This window comes from Coturnix japonica, chromosome 4 (genome assembly GCF_001577835.2).
Source record: "Coturnix japonica isolate 7356 chromosome 4, Coturnix japonica 2.1, whole genome shotgun sequence".
Classification (NCBI taxonomy): domain Eukaryota; kingdom Metazoa; phylum Chordata; class Aves; order Galliformes; family Phasianidae; genus Coturnix; species Coturnix japonica.
The window spans coordinates 27,172,438-27,186,776 of NC_029519.1; the positions used below are offsets into that span (position 1 = coordinate 27,172,438).

Consider the following 14,339-nt stretch of genomic DNA (forward strand, 5'->3'; position numbering starts at 1 on the left):
AATTCTGCTCTGCTGTTAGCTGAATTGAGGTGTAGGCCTCTTGAATGAGACTTGGATTATTTGTCAGTGTCAACAAAAGTTTCATCTGTAGCGAGGAGGAGTTCAACCTCTTCTCCCAGGCAACTAGTGATTGAACAAGAGGTAATGGCCTCAGGTTGCACCAGGGGAGTCCCAGGTTGGATATTAGGAGAAATTTCTTCTCAGAACGAGTAGTGAGAGTTTGGAACAGGCTGCCCAGGGAAGTCACCATTTCTGAAAGTGTTCAAAAACTTGGATGTGAAGCTTAGGGGCATAGTTCAGTGGGCATAGTTATGTTGGGTTGGTGGTTGGTCTACATGATCTTAGAGGTCCTTTCCAACTTTAATGATTCTATGAATCAGTGATTCTATAAATATTTTTTGCATTATTTTTTGTTGTTTTAACAAAAATACTAAGAGATTAACCCTTTCTTTAACTCAACCCATGCACCAAAAGTAAGTAGAGTAAAATCTTTAAAATGCCAGAAATCATTTTGGTTTTTGTGGCTGCATTTATTTATTTTTGGGGAAGGGTTGGTTTGAGTCATATATTTTATGACATGTCTCCATATGACATATATGTCTGGCAGAACTAGGCAAAGTGGGACATAGCTTTGGTTTTGAAAAACCTCAATGAACAGATGCTTTCTTGTTTGGTTGGCTTGGGGTGGTTTCTTTTGTTTTGGGCTGGTTTTTATTTTTAATTCTTTTTCTTTTGTTGGTTTTGGTTTTTTGAGTTTTTTGTCTTTCTAAGTTGGGCTGGCTTTTGTCTACTTTCCAAAATTTTGGGCTGAAACATTTGAATGCCTGGTTTTTGTACTGGATCAATATTCAATATTTAAAATCATCACTTAGCTGCAACTATCACAGCCTATTTCAACTCTCATCTTACATCAGTGCAAATTCACTGTTATCTGTCCTGTCATGTACTTCCAAAACAAAACCAGTATCATCATGCTGGCAGAATGCTCCATATTACACTTCTATATATTTCATCTTTCACATTTTAACTTTGATTACTTGGAGATGTATTGATGGGGAGAGGAAATGTAGGAGTTGAATGCTGGTCCTCCACTAGACCAAGCAATATGTTCTCTTCTCAATATTAAAAAAATTAAATTTGCTGATATATATGCAAGCAAACTTGACCTCAGGGAAGGGGAACATATGTGTGAATCAAAAGGATTGCTTTTGGTTCATGAGATTTATAAAGAAGAGATCTAAACTCAACAGATGCGTGTACATTGAATTAGTGCTTTTCTGGTCAGATGAATAGAACAGGTGCAGATCTAGATTCCAGCTCTTTAAACTGCACCAGCCCAAATAAATTACAGCTATGGAGTGTGTTTAGCAATTTCGAGCAAACATTAGAAATGCAATGCCCATGGTGCAGATAAAATCTTATGAAAAAGTAGACACAACATCTGTACTGGCTCAGAATGCCTGTACTAAAGTAATAGCTACAAAATGCCCCTATAAAGCATAAGATTGTTAGTACAGCTGCAGCTTTTAATAGCTATTGAATTTCGTGATCAGGGAGGCAGATCCAGAGCAAGGGAAATAGACAAGTGAAACTATAAACTGCTATTTTACACCTATGAATATAATATCAAATAAATGTGGTCAAAGACACTTTTTTTTTTCCTTAAGAAATACATCCCTTGGGAGCCTCATGATAGATGTAGCCTAGCATGCCATCGGAAGGCACTTATGTCAGCCTAACCCTAAAGTATCCAAGATGTACAGTCTATAGGTACTTTTTCTTTATTATATCTGTATGAGAAATATCCAGCTACACATATATGCATAAAACCTCACACATGCTTTGTGCTCTTACTCAAATCTGTTTGATTCTAGTTTAGTGCAAACAAAGAACATCAAGGCTTCTTGTTTAGATTGGATGGTTTTTAGGATCATTATGCAAGAGAAAAAATATCTTGAAGTGACAAATGACATAGAGCTTGCATAGACAACAGGGGAAGATAGTTACATCCTTCTAATATCAACCCAAAATAAGACATACAAGAGCCCAGACTTGCTTGAGGTCTTGGAGAATCCTGAAAAGTTTTAAGCAAATCCTTCACCAATCAGAAATATCTCACATAAACAGGGGGAAAAAAAAACTGATAGTGAAATAATGATTTCATGTGATAGTGGTATTCAATACTCTGGTATTGAAATGGCTTTGTTTTCATTTAGAAACTCTGAGGTAGACAACTAGCATACAGAAAGTACTGAAGTCAAACTGTCCTCTGAACATTATCTTTGTGATGGACTCTAGTAATGGAAACTAATGTAAATCTTAAGCTGACATCTTTGTACTCTGGTGGTTCTGCAAAAAGTATATTGGTTTCAGGCTACAAACACACTGGCCTTGGTCCAAAATAACAGTTTTCATTCATTTCATTCAGTTGATAAGCTTTGTTTGTGAAGATTAATTCTGGACAAAGACAACAATCATTTGACAATTATTAATGAATAATAGCAAATATAATCAATAATGCTATTTTAATGAAAAGACTTACGTAACAGTGGTTAGAATGGCATCCTGTCATCCAACTGCTATTTCATCTCACAATTCAGTATGCCCATGCACTAGTGAGATCCATTTTCTGCCACTGACAGTTGAAATGACAAATAAGGTTCTGAAAGATCAAAGAATTAAGTGAATTATTTTAGATGTGTACACAAACGGAAATCTCTCTTAAGACTTTGCATGCATAATAATTAAACATATTTACAACACCAAGTTGAGACTGAGTAGTCTTCCAGAGGGAAGAACAACAGATGGCCAGTCAGCTGAATGTGAGCCAGCAGTGTGCCCAGGTGGCCAAGAGACCAATGGCATCCTGGCTTGTGTCAGGAATGGTGTAGTGAGCAGGACTAGGGAAGTCATCCTGCCCCTGTATTTGGCACTGCTGATGTCTCAGCTGTGTTCAGTTTTGGGCACCTCAGTACATTAAGGACACTGAGGTCCTAGGGCTTGTCCAAAGAAGGGCAACAAGGCTTGTGAAGGGCCTGGAGAATATGCCCTATGAGAAGAGACTGAAGGAAGTGGGGCTGTTTAGTCTTGGGAAAAGGTGGATCAGGGGAGACATCATTGCTCTCTCCTAATATCTGAAAGGTGCTCAAAGTAAGAGCAGGGTTGGTCTCTTCTCACTGGTGACAGGTGACAGGACAAGGGGAAACAGCCTCAAGTTGTTCCAAGGTAAGTTCAGGTTGGATGAACCTGAAACACGTCTTTACAGAAAGGGTAGTTAAACACTGGAACCCCAGGGAGGTGATTGAGTCACCGTCCTGGGGTACATTTAAAAAACATGGTGCTCAGGGATGTGATTTAGCGGAGGTTTGTTAGTTAGGGTAGTATGGTTTGGTTGTGGTTGGACTTGATGAGCTTTAAGGTCTTTTGTCACCTGAGCTATTCCATGATTGCATGAGCACTATACATATTTGTAATCTGCCAAATCATCCTTCAGCATCAACTGCATACATATAAACATATATTTACCAAAACACTATCAAGTGGAAACCATTTTCTCTGCTCCCTGTATTTGACCAGAACTCTCCTAAGCCCTTGCCATAACTGGTAACTCATTCAAGCTTCATTGAAGAAGAAAAAAAAAACAAAACCAAAACAAATAAATAAATAAATAAATCAAACCACATTTACTGCTGTGCTTATTCAGCATCTGATAATTTGATGTCTAATGACAACTGAAGATCCTGCGTAAAAATTTTTAAACAAATTAACAGGGAACAGTTACAACATACCAGAATTAGGTTTATCTTTCATAATAATGTACAAAATTTCCTTTGGTCCTTACTTGAATAGAGCCTGGCTAACACATTAAGCCTAAGAATTTATCTGCAGAAGGCAGTCACATATGTCAAAAGTTCTTCAAATAAACCATGATGGAAACATCTGGAAGCTGCAATCCAAACTGAATTGTTACATAACACTGCAGAAGATGAGACGGGATCCCATTCTTAAGACAAAGTGTCTGGTATATCAGGGATATATAATATATGTTATACATATTATTTATATATGATATTATATATCAGGGATATATATATACAATGAAACAATGCATCCCAAGGTCTGTGAGGCTCTTTTGGTGGTGGGTTTTTGTTTTCGTTTTCACCATTAAAAAAAAAAAAGAATTAAGTTTAATCTTCTGAGCTTGCTTTTAATTAAGGAATGACCTTAAGATTTTCCACATAATATGCAAGGGGACAATTTATTGACAGGAATTGAACAAAAATCTGAAGGTAGGGATTTTTAAGATTATTCACATTGAAAATTGTTATCTCAGTCACCTTGAAAGTCTGGCTTTTAGTGTATAATCTGGCAAATCCTACTTGCCAACTTTAAAAGTATAAGCAGTTGGAATGAAAACACAGTATCTATTTACAGATGTAAAAGTTTCACCTATATATTATTCTCAGAATCAGGTTTTGATAACAGAAACCTTTTTCTCACTTGTGATTTCCTAGTGAGATGTGATAATCTCCACAACATTCAAGATACAAAGTGCAAATTTAAAAGTCACGCAGCACGAGATGTGTTTACATTAGACATATTGCTCACACACAGTAATTTTTACTTCTCTTGATCAGTATGTATCCAAATACCTGAACAGTCCAAGTACAAATGTGAATAGATAGGGTAAATTCTGAAAATTTCGGGAGCAATGAAGTGCTTGCACCTCTCTCCCTTTTAAAAGTGTCAGATGCTTAGTTCCATGGAAAGGGAACATATTTTCTCATTACATTAATTAATGGGTCTGCTTGGGTGGTATAATTCAGTTTAAATTTCCTTTAGTATTCTGTCATACCTAAAAAGGATCTTATTTTTGTGATGTCTTTAAATTTTTATGACTTCTACTCTGTTTAGTCTGAGTGTAATCCTTGAAACCTTATGTCCTAGAAAATCTGCAGGTTTTTCTCAAAACTGGCACACACTCCAATTTATAGCCATTTCTACTCAGAACTCCGTGCAAGTCCTTAAGGTGTAGTTCACAGCTCAGGGAATTTATGATTACATCGTCAAAGTAAACTGAAGCAATGTGATATATTAAAACTGACAAGATGCTGTTCATTAATCTCTGAATTACAGCCAGGTGTGATGTAATTAAGAGAGGCTTCCAACCGGGAGAAGCCTAATACAGCTCCTACCTGATGGTGGCTTCCTTACTTCATGTGGGAAAAGATCTGCCTGGGTGGGGACTCGCAGTACGAGTCTCATTTCAGAAGAATGTGGTTTGGGGAAAATGAGACAGGGTAATCCCTTTCCATGCCAATGTTTCTCAAACAGTTTAGCTTCTGTTTTCCTTTCATTTCCAGGTTAGAACACTATCTCAGTAGTGTTTTAGTGAACACCAGCTTCCCAGTGAAATAGTTTGCTGGGCCGGAGGTACATTTGTGTATGAGAGAGAGGAGCATTTAATGTGCTGGAGTCTAAACTAGTGGTGAAAGCAACACAAAACAGTGAGTCCTGCAGTGTATACGTGCTTTACATCTTAAACAAAACAAGGGTTTAAGTAAATGGAGATAGTTTTAAGGTTATATAATATTTTTGTTTGTTTAATTTTTATGAATGAAATGTTGCTATTGATACAAAAAGGGAAGAAAAAATCAGTAAAGACCAAATATAAGGAAAATCTCAGTATTTCTACATCAAGTATTTAAACCACATAGTAAATTAATAATGAAATTAAGCTGGGGAGAAACACTTAACAGTCTATGTGGGATGTATGTTGAAAAAGCGTAAAGACTTTGAAACTCATCCCTGCAACTATAACAAGATACTTTGTCAGCTAAACTTGTATTCTCAAGTAGAAAAAGAAACAGACATTTTTTCCTCAGCATGAATATAAAATGTGAAAACATGTTTTAAGACAGTTTATGAGTTAGCATTTTGTGTCCATGCAACACCGAACCCTAAGGGCCACAGACCCCATATATAATACTAGATTTCAATTGATAGACTGCAGATGGTTTTTTTTAAGCTAATACGGGTTTGTTATCCTTCTAATATTAACCTGATTTATGGCAAAATGATAACGGAAGACTAAGAAATTCAAGTTAACAGCATATAAAGGATTTTATTATTTTTTAATAGGTGTTCCCCTCTATTAGAATTTAACATAATTCCACTTAAATTGCCATTACCAAATGATATGGCAAAAATTTTAAAGACTCTAAATAGTAATTTCTAAGCTACTTAATTTCACAGTGTTTTGAAACACCATTTGAATATTGGATTAGATACAGAAAAACAATAATGCAAGAGTTAATCCGAGTCAACCTTTAGATTCAAAAGTTCAGATTTATTGCCAGTGAAATCTACTCCCTCAAAAGCACATATTCTTACGTTATGTATGTATTCCAATAGTGCCTATGAATCTCCTTCAGGAAAATGATGTACTGATTATTGTATATTAAACACCATCTACCTAAAAATGATGCATATGGCAACAGCTCAGTATAGAACAAATTGCTGTAACAGTGTATGCTGGTAGTCAGAAAAGGCATTTTCTCTTGACTGTCTTTGAGACTACCAGAAATACCATTCATCCCTTAAGAATTTGACTGTTGGCCAAGATCCAATATGGAAAAAACCTCTACAAAATCCCAAGAATCCCAGGTCTTCTGCAACAGTGAGTGACAGAGCCCTGACAAAGCTTTCAAGGCTACAGTGTTTTCAGTGTGGTTGGCCAACAAATTCTAATCTTAGCCACAGATGGAAATTAAGACTTAAATAATTACATCTCAATAGCTACTACAACTACTGTATAGACACTTCATTCACATAAATTCATAGCAAGTCAATACTGCCTCCTGCACATAAAGGCTGTTAACAGCAGAAATAAACAACGCTCTTTGAGAGGATGGCCACTAGGACTAGTCTCTTTTCCATTTCTCTTTACTCTTTGTACTAAAAAGCAAAGTCTTCAATTAAATTTTCACACTCATAATTGATAGCAATATATCACATTCCACTCATAGTTCCAGATAATTTTGTAAGAGCTAATTCTCTAAATACATAATAAATGTTCTTACTATCTAACAGAAAAGGAACTAAAAGTTGAGCTGACAACAAATTTGAAGCTGATATTATATTCTATCATTACCTCTGAATACACGTGGAAAAGCCATAATGTGAAGCAATCTACTGTTTTTTCATTCCTTGCCTTCTATCTATACTCTGCTGTGTCTGTATTCCACTGCTCACAGAAAGATTTTGTAGAACTATCATTCTTCACTCAAATAGTCAGTTTTCTATGCGAAAGCCCATCCTACTCCAACCAGCAGGTTATTCAGAGCACAGCTGCAAGACTTACGGAAAAACTTTTGAACTATTTTTTTTTAATTCATTTGTACTTACACACTGTACTATTCTTCATGATGAGTTTAATAAGAAACCTCAGGTGAACCAAAAGGCTTTTTTAAACATGTGTGGAAGTTTGTCATTCCTCTACCCACAAACTATTTGCCTGATGAGATATCCAAAAGCTGTCACGGTCTTTACAAAAACTGGCTTCTACTGAAATAGGATTCTTCCCTAAACAGTTCCATTCTTTCTGCTTCTATTTTTTGATTTTATCTTTCCATATTAATATTCCTTAGACCACCCATAAGCTAAGCTGTTTTACAAAACTTCCTCCTGAGTTATCTGATCAACAACTGGAACGAGGCATAACTTTCTAAAGCGATGCATTTTAAGGTAACTATTTAATTACAATATTGTTTCATGTATCTTTTTAAAAAATAAACTGTGCATATTATACATATGTATAATACTCAGTATATAATATATATGATATACAGTGTGTATTAGTTCATGTTTAAGCCAGTGTGCCACATGAGCACTGAGCCTTGGTTCAGTAAGATACTTAATACCTAGCAGTTCTGTTCAGCTTAATTGGCAAATAGCAATCCCCAAATTTCCTACCACTCATACTACCTACAAACATATTTATCATCTATTAAATCTGTGAACTTCACTTGATGTAATTAAGAAACAAAACAGTTCCATGCAAAGGTGGCATTGTTAAAGTTCTGTGAAGCTTCTGTAAAGAAAACAGGACTCATGTTAATAATCAGATTTTAAAAAAGGTAATGTTTTTCTTTGGACATTGCACAGCAGTCTAAAGCATGTGAGTACATGCATTACCTGTCTGAAAATGCAGTTTACATTACACAGAGGGAAGAATGGTAATAATATTAGATAACAAAGGGAAATCTAGACTTGTAAAAGTACACACACTTGTTATTACATGGATTAACAAATAGTTTTTCCATGAAATGCTATTGATGTATTGGCAACACCACAGCAGCAAGTCTCCTAGAATGTGCCACCTAGTGGAGTATGTGAATAGATTCTACAGTAACAAATCAATCAGTGCAGCTGTTGTTCCACTCTGCTAACCTTTGAGCCCTCATCAGAAAGAACAGTTCTGCATTCACCTGTTCTCCTTAGTTCACCATCCAAACTCTGCTCTTCTTACGTTTAGAATTTAATTGCAAGAGTTCTAAAATATTTAGTATTCATTATTAAAAATGCATTCTGTAAACCACAGCTGAGATTAATACCGCACAGTAAACAGGTGTGCCGCTTTCTCTACTGTCTAGCTAAAAAATCTATCTGCATTAGATGTTATATGGATGTATATATTCCTGATGTTTTTTTTCCTTAACCAAACAAATGTACATAACAGACAAAATGAGAAAAGAACTACCTGCTTCTAAATAAGACATACAAATAAATCACATGCCCTAGAAACGAAAGGGGAAAATGAATCCAGAGCTGACAGAAAAGAGACCAAATAACATTTAATTATGGATATCGGGAGAAGACTAGTGGAGCTGTCATTTGAAGAATTTTCAGTTTTGAAAAGCACATCCACAACATTTTGGTGCTCTTGGCATCTCAATTTTCTCCCATGAGAAATAGCATTCCTCAGGTTGGTGAGAGCTGAAAGAGTTCTAATTTAAAATGAAGAATCGATTTTGAGAAAGAGTTAATAAATTGATCATCACATCCTTGTTGTTTTCCCATTTATGCTTAATTGTTCAGTCCTCATAAGCAGCAAGTGCTTGCAGTGAAAGATGCATGTGCATTGCAGAAAACGTGAATCAGAGCATCCATTAGTAATAACAAGGGATGACAAAAGCAACTAGCAACAGTTAAACCAAACATTTGTGAGCTGCTTTGAGTAGATTGCTCTGTGTTCTTTCACAGTGAACAGGGAAAGCTATGATTGGCTCCATATGACTGGCAAAGGTGATGATAACATGACTTATATGTAACCTGCCAAATAAAGTTTCCATCTAAATGATGTACTACATGTACACAATCAAAGATGCTCCTCTAAAGGCACATGACATGGTAATTAAACACACAGTTTAGTAAAGTGGCTATAAAATCAACTCAACAGTCATGGAAGGAAAACTGTTACAGCCAGGAGGTAATCAGAGGTAGCAGAACTGTGAAGAAACTGGTGTTTGCTTCCCCCACTTCAAAATTTCATCTCTGCTAACCTCAGACTTTGCAAATAGAGCAATTTCACACCAAGACTGTCAGTCTCTTTATAATGAGATTCTCCATTCAAAACTAGAAAAAAATACTTGAAAATTGATGAAGTATCATCAAAAGATTTTCATGATTTATGCATATGCCTGAACCAGAATGCTCACTAACAGTAGTAGAACATCTGTAACTAGTAGTGCTATCTCTAGAAGGCACATTGGCTCTGGCGTCTAATTCACTTCCCTCAGGAGAGTTGATCAGTCTAAAATCTAGACTGCAAGTTGAAGAGACATCTACTGTGACTCTGAGAAAGCAAAAATCACCCCCACCTGCTTTTAAAGTCTCAGTTACTTTCCAAGAATGCCTTCTCAGAGTAGTAATGGTTGCAGACTTCTGTCCTATATTCCTAAACCATTAAATAGCTGAAGACCAGACTGTAAAATATACGGAAATACTGAGGGTCATACAAATGACAGCAGAGATTAAACCTAGTGACAAATGTATCTGAGGTCCCAGCCCAAACTATATTCAGTGATCAGTTAAGGAAATGAAGACTTGCTCGCTGCATGATTTGCACCCTCAGTTTCCTGCTTCCTTTGTAGTACTCCAGGTCTCTCCTAAACCTTTTCTCGTCCCCATCCATCACTTTCCCTCTTTTGATCTTACCCTTGACTTCTCATTCTCCTAAACTTTTCAGAATATTGTCGGAGCAATTTTCTCCCCTGTCCCTCTCACCCGCATAACTGGAAATACATCATCACTTCTGTCAGTAGCTGAAGAGCAGCACATACTTGGGCAGGCTTCGAGGTCAGCACAGCTGTGCCTTTGCTGACTGATCAACCACTGGAATAAACAGTGTAAATGACTGCTGAGCTCAAACAAATCTTCTCCCTCCAATGAGAGCACACACAGGGGTCTCCATCCCATTGCCCATTTCTACAAAGACTGTCCTTTTGCAAAATCTATTTTAAATTAGTGTTCTAGAAATTATCATAGCGTTGTTAAATTGTGGAAAGAAGAAAAAAAATATATGATTTACACAAACGGCTGTGATTCATGCATAGCAAAATATATTTACTGCGCACTCTGGCCATATATCATGCTCTGTGTGTTACCAGGTTTCTATAACAAAGTTCCTGAACACAAGGAGCTTGGACAGGGCCCTCAGCTTAAAATGATGAATGCTTGAAGGCAATGAAGCTCCACTGTCTTGCACTGGCAGACCAAACAGATGATGTGCACAAAATACTGTGCTTTAAAAAGTAATCTTTTTCAAATAAATTAAAGCATAATAATACAGAAATTATAAATACTCTAAGGACTACATACAAAACCCTGACAATTGCAACCTATCTGGGACTTGTCATTGCCCCAGTACAGATTTACTCTGATTCACCAACCAGCCCATCAATAACAAATCCAAGAGCTTTGCTTGCATCTAGTATTCAAAAATGCTTGGGTTCATTATTGTCAAATCAGATAAAAGCAAAGATAAATATTTTTAATTTTTAAAACTGCTTGTATTATTGATTAGACTACATGGTTTAAATCAGCTTTGGAATTTGACAAACAAATAAGAAATGCTTTACATAGCCAGCTGCACATCAAAGGTAATTTTGCAACTCTGAAATATTCTGGCCAGACCTGGCTTTTAGACAGTTATAGATCCCAGCGGAGGCATGGGAAGACCAGAGTTCAAATTCAGTTTACTGTGGCAACTCTCCCAGCTCTGAATCTTAGCCATGTGACTGGCAATGCTTACTGTCACCACAGGGGAGTCTTAAAAGGGAAAAGTGGTAGCTCCAACAGTCAAAGAAAAAGCAAATACTACCATACATAACTCATAAAAGAGCAGAATGTTTCTCAGATGAATCTCAAACGATACCTACACTATGCTAAGGAATTTTCTTGTTACTTGAAGAAAATGGCAGACATAGAATAAATTTTTAATACATTTGTCAGCTTCTCTATCTAGCTAAGCATACTGTGTATAAACTGCAATTTAATGATGAGGAAAGACGTACTGCAACTACTACATCAGCAAGCAGTGTAGCACAAGAGGATCTACCGAAGTAACATTAAAATGCCTAATTGAGTATCAATTACTGCAATGACAACGTGGAGGACTGAACAGCCCTGCATATACATGCATTTTGAGGCTTTTTGGTTCAAAGTTGCTCTAGTTTGGAGTTGCAGAATAAACATCGATAGAAGCCTGGAGCGTGTTAGGTACACAACTAGAACACAAGTTTCACCTGAAAAGAATCTAGTTTTTGTCCTCTGAGACTTTACTGTGATATAAACTAAAACGCAGCAAGGAGAAGAACCGTAAAACAATTTAAAAAGCAAGCTCATTATCTGAGCTGGCAATACGAACAGTAGTACAGATGAACAGAGGCTGAAAAGCATCAATGGAACTTAATAAAAGAGCACCAATTATGATTATTCTCAAATCATGGAAGTATTCCGTTGTAGTATCTTACCTATGCAGTGGGTTTTACCATTCTTTGCCTATACAAGGACAAAGCAACATTCAGAACTTGTTTGAATAACTGACAATATCATATAAATAAATAATGTATGCACATGTAAATAGAATGTATATATAATTTTATATATTCACTTATTTTTATGGACATTCCTTCTCTTCCAAAACTCAATATTATTTAACCAGTTCTTCTCATTTTAATTCTTTTATATTTCTTAACAAAAATTTAGGGATACTTGCTGTTTCTATTAGCTTCTTTCAGTGAATTATTTATGTTGCATTCAGCACCATGACATTAAACATATGCATATTTGAATACTGTTGACAGATCTATAGTCATGTAACAAAAAAAACCAACAACAAAACAGCACCAGCATTGCAACCTATTGTTGGTCAGATTTATTTGTAAGTAATACACCTATTAGATGTTTATGCACCAGTAACCATCTGCAATACAGCAGGAAGAGACATGATACAGAGGTAACCTATAGGAAGTCATAAGAGAGCAACTGTAACATGATGGAAACTGCAGCAATGACAGCAGAGTGACAAGGTCCCAGTATTCAGCAAGTAAAGATTTACACAAACACAACAGCTGTAAGCAAAGAAATAAAGGAAAGAAAGTACTTATCTTCAGAAGGCCTCAGGTACACAGGCAAGGTACCCTTACCTCCACTGCCAACCCTTAACTGAGATCTGTGAAGGGGTAGATTCTGAACCCCCTCCCCTTCTGGTCACTTGGGTACACTGCACCTGAGTCCTGGGCTGGCCCTGCCTTCCCACCAGGCGCTCAATCACTGCTTCAGGCCATGACTTAGCATTTCTGCTACAGCAAGTAAAGACTGAACACTTCTCTGCATCTGAGGAGTATTGCTACGTACTGTGTTGGCTGTTTGTGAGGTCAGTCAGTCTACAGTAAATAAAGGAAGAGAATTTAAATCTGGCCAGTGAACAATAACAGCCAAGATCAATGTAAATGCTGTTGTCATAGAAACTCATTGAGAAATCAGAATACAGTGTTATAACGTAAATTAAGCAGACTGATTTGTGAAAAAAAAGTGTACAGTACTTTTGTAGATTTGTACTTAAATTTTCAAGGGAGCTAAGTACACAGACTTCTAAGCCAAATACACACCAAGTACAAGTGGCTTCACAGAATACGTTCTTTTTCAGTAGTTTTTTAGAGTGACCTCCAATAGTGACCCAGAGCACAACTTCTATTTAGATTCCTCATTTTTATTCATTCGTATAAATGGAAGTAATCACTTTTCAGCTTTAGCATAATGGTGTTTAAACATTTAATCTGAACCACTCGCAAGCTAGTAAGCACAGCTAACCACAAATTGGAGGAGCTGATGTACTCACAGACTGATCCTGCAGCAACAAGAAATGTTATATACTACTACTGCCACTTTTGAAACTCTACAAATGCATAAATGCAAAATCATAAACTAGAACAGGATGCTACTGGTAATGAATGACACTTTTCACCCAACAAACTATTGAGATTTTGCACAGCTCTTCTCATAGACATTTATTTGGATTTCCTAAAGAACTGGAAAGGCCGTAGTCAGATGGCAGCCAATTTTCAGACTGCAAACAGACTCAGAGAACTCTCTTTGTTGAAATCTTTAGCTTTGCAATTTTTTAAATAATTTAACCTCCTTCTGAACAATACAGAGGCTATGGATATGCCCCCTCATAAAGAAGTGTCTTCAACTCTGCACTGTAGAGTCAGTGGCTGCTATGACAAAACAGCTTGGTATTTAGAGGTGTTTTCACCGTCGAAGAAAAAAGTAATACAATGAAATGAATGCAACAAGATTTTCAGCAAATACAGTCACTAAGGCTACATCATCAGTAATCGGTGTGTTGGTCACTAGTGGAAGGGTTGGTGTTCTTAATTAACAGAAAATTGACTGTATCAATTAAATTATTGCTGTAGTTGTCATCATTTGTGAAAACACCTGCCAAAAGTCTAAACATTGCAAGGGTATAAAAAATCCACAGATTGTATTTCTTCAAATAACTTTTATAATATATTTTAAATCTAAACTGCCGACGGCACTACACTTTAAGAACATTTAAACCTGTTTCAACAAGCCAACTTCAGAACAAGAAACAATTCTTCTGAGGGACCAGTGAATATGGTATTTGGTCAATGAACCTGCCAAAAGCAGGGCAATAAACTCAGTTAAGAGCCAAATGTGGGGAATGCTGTATGAACCCTGCTATGTGTATTGACCCTGTTGTGTATAATCACCAGAATACAGCACTGTCAATTTCCTATGTGCAAAGC

General features: G+C 36.5%; 1 protein-coding gene across 4 annotated transcripts in view; it reads right to left on the reverse strand.

Annotated features, from left to right (window-relative positions):
- The window catches only part of ANAPC10 (anaphase promoting complex subunit 10), a 216,393-nt gene that overhangs the window by 145,917 nt on the left and 56,137 nt on the right, over positions 1–14,339 (reverse strand). Inside the window, exon 5 of one of the 4 annotated variants that reach the window (XR_004307086.1) lies at positions 2,543–2,662. The exons of the other annotated variants lie outside the window; for them this stretch is intronic. The gene's annotated coding sequence lies outside the window, so the exon portion shown is untranslated. The remainder of the gene's footprint in view (positions 1–2,542; positions 2,663–14,339) is intronic. 4 annotated transcript variants of the gene reach the window in all.